The 9,154-nt window shown below is 38.7% G+C and overlaps 1 pseudogene; it reads left to right on the top strand.

Moving 5' to 3' along the window:
* The first annotated feature begins 1,922 nt into the window (after positions 1 to 1,922).
* The window catches only part of LOC103397114 (leucyl-cystinyl aminopeptidase-like), a 9,298-nt pseudogene continuing 2,066 nt past the window's right edge, over positions 1,923 to 9,154 (top strand).

Raw genomic sequence — 9,154 nt, forward strand, 5'->3', positions numbered from 1 at the left:
TTTTAAGAGCTTTTTTTTGTCCTCCGTGAACAATTTTTCTTCATTCACATTCTGTCTACTTAATTCATGCCTATCTTGATGTTAACCTAGTTGAATTTGAAATGCATTGTCCTTGCCTTGTAATGAGTGCAAATGGAATGTAGGACTGAATGGAGGAAATGCTGTGCATAGCATTTAACCACGTCTAATGTTATTTCATTAGGCAGTGGACCATATCTCTGATTGTTTCTGGAAATGCTGAGTCCGCAAGCATAATTATATGGAGAGTGGTCATCTTTCTCAGGATGCTGATGGTGCAGATTTTTGTTAGAAATGCAGAAGTTTAAGTTATGCAGGGTAGATAATAACTAACACTCTAGTATTTGTATTTCTTAGGTATGAAGTATTCGTAGCAGCCTGATACATTCAAATACTCTTACTCTAAAATGTGTGCAGCTCTAGTGACCTGATGCCTGCATTTTTTAAAAATTGCTCCTCAGTTCAGTGTCAGTTCAGTGGATAGATGTGCTCAACATATAAATACAGTATTTGTTACTTGGATTGAAATAGATTACTGTTAATGCATAACAGAGTGACTGTAAGTATTTTTTCGCCTGGTGTCCTCACCGTGGTTTGAGGTAGACTTTCACCAAAACACTGTACAGTCATCTTATTTTCTGTGAAGCTGTTCCACCTTTAAACACTGCCTTCCAGTTTGTTGTATATTTATTGAAAACCAACCTCAAGAAGTACCTGAAAAGGTGATACCACTCAGTATCCGCAAGTACACAAATTAAAATATTCATACTTGTATCAGTTTGTAAAACGTTATCATAGTACAAACCTTGTTTGGAGCTCTTAAATGAGTTAAACTGCAGTTAAACGAGTGGCCCTGCAAACATGTAGGTAACAAAGTTTATGAAGAGAAATGCTTTTTAAATCATGCTTCAACTGATTCTTAAATGTCAAGTTCTTAAAAAAAGGGGTGGTTTTGTAGGTCAAGGAAACAGGAAATACTGCAGGAAATTTACCAACAGGAAACTGAAGAAGCTTTCATGTTGACTGCGCATTGTGTTAGTGAAATATGACCAATATTTTCCTTTGCATATTGCCTTACAAACACTGCTCTATTTGCAGAACCCATATCCAGTCCTCCAAAAGTATTGGAACAGCAAGGTCAATTCCTTTGTTTTTGTTGTATACTGAAGACATTTGGGTTTCAGATCAAAAGATGAATATGAGACAAAAGTTCAGAATTCCAGCTTATATTTCATGGTATTGACATCTAGATGTGTTAAACAACTCAGGACAGAGCACCTTTTCTTTGCACCCACCTACTTTTCAAGTGAGCAAAAGCATTAGAACATGTGACTTTCTCGTTGCTCAGGTGTTGCCTTTTAGATTGATTGCTGAAACATTAAATATATCTTGTTTTTGGCTTTGGTTTTCACCTGTGAAAACTGTATTTGCTGTTGAGTAAACATGAAGACCAGAGAGCTGTCTATGGGAGAAAAGCAAACTATTTTGAAGCTGAGAGAAGAGGGAAAATCGATCAGAGCTATTGCACAAACATTGGGCATAGCCAGTACAACAATTTGAAATGTCCTGAAAAAGAAAGAAACTACTGGTGTACTGAGCAACAGACATCGAACAGGTCAGCCAAGGGTAACAACAGCAGGTGATGACAGAAACATTGTGAACTGTGTAGAAACACCCAAAGACAACAGTCACTGACATCACTGCCAACCTCCACAGGGCAGGGGTAAATGTATCACAATCCACTGTTCGAAGAAGACTTCGAGAGAAGAAATATAGAGGCCATACCACAAGATGCAAACCACTCATCAGCAAAAAGAATCAGAAGACCAGATTGGATTTTGCAAAGAAGTACAGAGATCAGCCACAAAAGTTTTGGAACAGTTTCATGGACTGATGAAACCAAGATTAACCTCTACCAAAGTGATGGAAAGGCCAACGTATGGAGAAAGAAAGGATCTACTTATCATCCAAAACATACAAGCTCATCTGTGAAGCATGGTGGCGGTAATGTCATGGTTCTAACCCTGCTTCTGGAACAGGCTCACTCATCTTTATTGATGATGTAATTCATGAAGGTAACAGCAAAATGAATTCTGAAGTCTACAAAAGAATTTTGTCTGGCAATTTACAGAAAAATGCATCCAAACCAATCGGGAGAAGCTTCATCATGCAACAAGACAATGACCCAAAACACACAACAAAGGACTTCATCAGGGGGAAAAGTGGAAGGTCTTGGACTGGCCAAGTCAATCACTAGACCATAACCTAATAGAGCATGCATTTTCCCTCCTGAAGAGGAGACTGAAGGGAGAAACCCCCAGAAACAAACAAGAACTGAAAGAGGCTGCAGTAAATGCCTGGAACAGCATTTCAAATGAAGAATGCAACAGCCTGGTGAAGTTAATGGGTCGCAGACTCGATGCAGTTATTGCAAGTAAGGGTTATGGTGCACACGCACGCATACTCACGCACGCACACACACACACACACAAAGACATATTGTCCCGGGGGTCACCTAGACCCGAAGGACCTTACAAGGGTTAATATATAATAAATTCTGAGGTGTTTATTATAGATTAGATAATGAAAGTGCGTTCACACATTGTGCCTGTGCATGAGCCGAAGTCTGCCACTTTGTGTGTAGTTTTAGCCAATCACATGCGAGTATTTTAAGTTGATGGGCGGTCGGCAATGTTTGTCTACAGAAGCTTTTCACTTTATTTATTCTTAAGTGAAGATTTAAATGTAAAGTATCTTGTTTATGTTTCAGTTCCGTTAAAAGCTATAAAGGATAAAGTTGTGTACCCCAGGTAGCGTTAGCTGAATGAGTGCATTGGTGCTAGTCAGTGTTGGTGGAAGTTGTTTTCCTGTTAGCTGTAGCCTCTGTACAGTGAGGGCCAGCTCATCATCGCCTGTGGTTATTGTGGTTTGGCCTCTGCATTGTCTGTGAGGCTGCTGTCAAAGCGAACAGCTGCTCTTGTTTCTGACGCTTGGCTGAAGGTCTGTGACAAATCATAACCATGGATCAGTTTGACAGCAGAATTACAGGTAAGAAAACATATCACAGTCAGTCCTGTGTGTGATAGAGCTAACGGCAGCAGGCCAGCTAGATAACTGACGTTAGCTGCCCACATGCGCCCAGTCAGTGACATTTACTAGAGGACACAGTGGCCTGCTGTGACTTTTCTTTAATCTAATAAAGCCTAAAACTGTTTCATCTGCTGTTTACAGCTGGAGGCTGTGTGTCAGTGTGTTGTCAGTGATACTAACAACACAAAGACTGATTTCACTGCACATGACTCACTCTTACAGTCAAAACACAGCAGAATAGCCTACTCCAACTTCACATTCAACCTGCTCTCTAATGCTTTCTAGAAAACATCCAAAGAACTCAAATGATGAATTGTCATTTGACACAAAGACATATTGTCCCGGGGGTCACCTAGACCTTACAACGGTTAAGTTAATTTAATACTGTCTGTTCCAATACTTTTCAGGGCTCGATTACCTCGTGCATGCACCAGTTTGTGCACGTAAAATTGGAGCAGTGCACGTAATTTGGTACCCAGCTTGCACCAGTGCAAGTAGCTTTTTCTGCTGGTACCACCGGTAAAATTATCCAATAAAGAGCTAAAAATTACGGAGCCCCTAAAGGGACATGGGGAAAAAACAAAACAAAAACGTATCTCGTGCTCACGAGAAAATATATCTAAGACATTTTGCCACACATACATAGAGGGTAATACATTAAAAAAAAAAACAATCATGTACAGTACGTACAGTTGGGAAATCTAAGATACCGGCATGTCATGCGTGACATATGTACTGTATATATGGTGAGCATTTAATTAATGTAGGATACCTCAGTTAGACACAGGAGGGCACTGTTGTTGTTGTTCGACTGTTGATAACAGTGTAGGAAGGTTCGTGAAGGGTAAATACGTATATACGTAAATCATTAATAACTATCTGGACTCTACTACGCTTTTCCCATTTCTTGGGTCTTGAAAAGCAACGACTGCGATAGGAGAGGGACCAGTGTATTTCGTGATAACTTTCACGTAATTACGTGATGTCTGTAAACCACACTGAGTTTGCTTTGTGCATGAAATGCGCTCTATAAATAACATTGTAATTAATGAAATGATGAAAGTCCACCTGCGAGCCAAGAATATGGCTCGTTTACACGATTCAGTTGAATTGTACTTTATGCTTGGCTTGAGGCATGGTGAGATTTTACAATTATTGGGCTCAGTGGATGAGATTTTTAATAGTATGCGTACTCTCAGAAGGATGAGGAGGATGAAGGATGAGGATGATTTACGTATATACGTATTTACCACTCACTAACCTCCCTACACTGTTATCAACAGTAGAACAACAGTGCCCTTCTGTGTCTAAATGAGGTACCCTACATTAATTAAATGCTCACCATATATACAGTACATATGTCACGCATGACATGCCAGTATCTTAGATTTCCCAACCATACGTACTGTACATGATTGGTTTTTTTTATGTATTACCCTGTATGTATGTGTGGCAAAATGTCTTAGATATACTTTTTCGTGCTCACGAGAAAGTATCTTGTGCGCACGAGATATGTTTCTTTTTTCTTTTTCCCCATGTCCCTTTAGGGGCTCCGTAGAAAATAAATAAAATTGGAAAAAAATAGTTTCCAGTGTGTTATCTTTTTCTTCCTTGTTAAGTATTAAACGTCCTTGGTAACCCAGAATCAGCCGATTTATCTTTTGATCTGAAACCCAAATGTCTTCAGTATACAACAAAAACAAAGGAATTGACCTTGCCGTTCCAATACTTTTGGAGGGGACTGTACATCTATTATGTAAGTGAAGTTCCTCCCTCTCAGATATTTGCCTCTCCATCATTTAGTTCCTGTCCTTTTTCCAGAACGGAACATGATCAAGAACAGCATGTTTGAAGAAGAGCCTGACGACGTGGATTTAGCCAAAGACTCTACAACATTTCCAGTATGCTTTTTCAACCTTATGTCATGTGTCTGAACCATCGGCTGAAAATCTCCAGATGTTTATTAAATGAATGGAACAGGATATTCCACTAGATTAGTAACAGGCCACGTAAACTAAGAACCACTTACTCGGCATACAGACTGCTCTTGTATTTTCATTTATAATCACCTCAATCAATAACATGGTGAAAGTAAACATTTTCATTTTGAAGTAACACATTGTTAAAGTAAAACTGAGACAAATAGGTGTCAGGTACACCAGAAATATTGAAAGACAACATTTATATCTACTTTTTTATCAACACAACAATTGATTTGTTTTTTCCCCCCTATAGATAATAAGGGCTGACAGTTGTAATCTTTACTTCCGCATTCGTGCCTAAATCCTTATCAGTTTTGCACATATTGTTTTTTAAGGGCAAATGAGAGTAAAGCGCTGCATGTATTAACAATATCTCCATCTGGTGTGTCCATTTCAATGGGTAAAAAAAAATGTTAAAGGATGTACCGTAGCGTGTCTTCTCCTACTAAGGGTGCTACACAAACTATAATTTAGATACAACAACACATTAGGATGCTTATGCCTTCAGGCTTAATTCTTCTTTGTTTCGGTATATTTATTAAACTGTACTTCTATTTGAAAAGCAAACACTTTCACATGTCATCTGTCACCTGTTCGAGACCCTATCTGTCCCCTGTGGGAGAGAATGACCTAGACGAAGATGAGGAGGACTATGAGTCTTCGACACGTCTGCTGGGGATGTCCTTCGTGAACTGTAGCTCTGCTCACAGATTAATTTCCTCCCTTTACACTAGACAGGGTCCACCCAGGTGATACACTTGAGTGAGTTTTAGTCTGCTGTACGGTGTGTTGAAAGGAATATATGCCTCAACACAATTATGTAAAATACCAATATCATAGGCAATGTTAAAAAATGACTATAAAAAATGATCAAAGACAGTAAATATTGAACTAAGTCAGTACTAAAACCTTAATAATGTTTTTGTGTGACAATGTGAAAGGTAATAGCAAAACTGAAAAGATCCACTTAAAATTGTAAATTTATCTCAACCTTGAGTTTTTTTTAACTATGTAAACAAAAAAATGAAATGAGGAAAAAATGGGGAAAAAACTTTTGTCATGCATGTCGTCATCTCTACATGTCTAACAATTGATTTTGTTGCATACCAAGAGATTACAAAGTCCAGAATAAATGCTTAAAGGCCTTAAAATTAGTTCAAACTGAATTCAATAAACAAATGTCTGAACACCTGTGTGGTTTGGTTCACTCCTAAGTTTAAAAGCATTTTAGAACCACCAGATTCGCAGAGAGTAAACAAACCTGTAGAGCAGGAGAAACCAAGTTGACATATTAGTTTTATATGCTAACAATCTCTATGTGTCAGATTTGACCAGAATGCCTTTCTTTTTTGGTTTCAGGTCTCTTTCTCTTCCTTCAGCCAGGACCATGGTTGTATGTGTGCTATTTCTGGTGATCATAGTCTCTATAGTCATGGTTCTGTACTTTTTACCTGGATGCACCTTCGCAAGGGTAAGACAACAACATAATCACAATACCATAATCAGTCATTCTCTACCCAAAATCTCCTTCACTGACATAAACACTCCTTTACAGGCGGGTTGTCATAGACCAAATCAGACTGCACCCTTGGAGCCGGTCTACCCTGTGTCCACCAATGGAGAACTGTTTCCTTGGGCCCAGTATCGGTTGCCTTACAGCATACATCCTGTCAGCTACAACCTCACCATCAGCCCTGACTTTGACTCAATGACCTTCACTGGGCACACCGTCATCAACATGACTGTCCTCCACAAAACCAAGATCATTGTCTTTTATGGTGCTAATCTCATCATAGCTAAAGCTACCTTTAGGGTAAGAGCTTGTGTTCCTGTGCAAATGAGTGTGCAATTACAGGCTTAAGTCGATTTAAACAGCATTCAAAGAGCAACTACCTGAATCATACAAATCGTACAAATCTTTATCTGATGTTTGTATGTTTCAAAACTCTTAGTTTTTGTTGTTTTAATCTCAAGTGTTTAGCTGGTTAATGTTCTAGAAAATGGGCAGGCCAGCAATGTGACTTTACTGGAATATAAACCCAGACAGCAGTTGGCCATCAAGTTCTCCACGGAGCTAAAAGCAGGCCAGTTCTGTGTTTTGACCATAGACTACTCCACCAACCTCTCACACACCTACGATGGTTTCTACAACATCTCGTACACTGAGATGGATGGAGTCAGAAGGTAAGATTGACTCGGATTGGATTTGATGTGAGTTCTTCAAGTGAGTGACTAAAAACATTGTTGTTGAATGTATGTATACATAATTCTTGTCATCTCTCATCATTCTAGGGTCTTGGCTGCAACCCAGTTTGAACCACTATCAGCCAAGAAGACCTTCCCCTGCTTTGGTGAGCCCAGTTTTAAAGCCACCTTTCTGATTAAAATCAACAGGAAACCAGACTTAACATGCCTAAGGTAACATCTTTTCAAATCTAATTACACTCTGTGGTGTTTAACTTAAGCATCTTCTTCTCTTCATTACTTCTTTTTGAACTTGTCACTTTAATATTATAATTATATTTGTTGTAATCCATCATATACATTTTATTTTTTGGCCTGTATTAGCTTTAAAAGCAATTTTGTTGGATGTCAGCATGAGCACATCAGATGGAAGTTGTTGTTTGTATTTTTTAGGCTCAATCCACAGCTCTTCCTGGAGGCCTTATTCGAGATGAGTTTGAACACTCTAAAGTCAACATGAGTACTTACCTGGTAGCTTTTATTGTTGCTAATTTCACCTCCATCAGCACAAATGTCTCAAACACGCAGGTGGGTTTGATTAAAACAACAATTTCTTTGATTTTGTCAGTCGATCTGGTTTGTTTTATATGTGGTCTGTGTGTTTCTGGTATGTGTGGCCCCTCAGGTGTCGGTGTATTCAGTGCCAGAGAAAAAGCAGCATACTATGTATGCTCTGGAGGCAGCCTCCAGACTCTTGGAGTTCTACAACAATTTCTTTGAAATAAATTACCCTCTTAAAAAACTAGGTAACTAAAAGTGCAGACATTTTACACAACACGTTACATAGACATGTTTTAAATTATATTTATTTAATTTAATCTATTAAGATTATTCTTGTCTTTCTTTCCACAAATTGGTGGCCATCCCTGACTTTCTGGCAGGAGCCATCGAGAACTGGGGTCTCATCTAAATATACTGTACGTTCCAGTTCAGCAAAGTTGTGCCATAGTAGAGTCCATGTCTGCTAACGTTGTTGTCTGTTTTTCCTAGCCACTCTTAGAGTACCGGGAAGTGTAAAGTGGCTAAAGCTGAACTACAGAAACACAGGCTTCTATATCGTTCACTATGATGATGACGGCTGGGCCGCTCTTAGGATGGCTCTGTCCAATAATGTCAGCATTCTTAGGAGTGAAGACCATGCCTCACTCATTCACAACATGTTTGCTCTCTCAAGGTAAGAAAAACTATCTTTAAAAGAAAAAAAATCTTTAAAATTAATTTTAAGTTAACTACACAGATTTTACATTTTTCTGTTAATCAAATTTTTGTCCACTGCTTTTTCCGTTCCCTCACTGTCCACAGACTGGGACGTGTTTCATTTCGTCAGGTGCTCAACTTGTTAAACTACTTGTCCAATGAAACGGAGACTCCGCCTGTGACAGAGGCCTTGTTCCAGCTTAACAATATCTATAGGCTGCTGTACAAAAGACAGGAATTCGGTCTGGTTGCTCGTTTAAAGGTAATGTCCAGACACTGATTTATACTGAACCTTCAGTTCAAAAATAGGAATGTTGACTCCTTGTGTCAAAGAAACAATCTTAACATGTAATTAATTAGAAAAAATGTCAAACAAAAACATCCCTTCCATTGGTTAGTTTTTTTTTTATTTAAGAAAATTTGCTTTTTCTTTCTAGTAGTTCCTGATCCTGAAATATGTTTAAATGCAAATATCTTCTGCACTTACACCACCATTCACGCTTTCATGAATACAGGGAGTGCAGAATTATTAGGCAAATGAGTATTTTGACCATATCATCCTCTTTATGCACGTTGTCTTACTCCAAGCTGTATAGGCTCGAAAGCCCACTACCAATTAAGCA

Source organism: Cynoglossus semilaevis, chromosome W (genome assembly GCF_000523025.1).
Source record: "Cynoglossus semilaevis isolate Cse_v1.0 chromosome W, Cse_v1.0, whole genome shotgun sequence".
NCBI lineage: Eukaryota > Metazoa > Chordata > Actinopteri > Pleuronectiformes > Cynoglossidae > Cynoglossus > Cynoglossus semilaevis.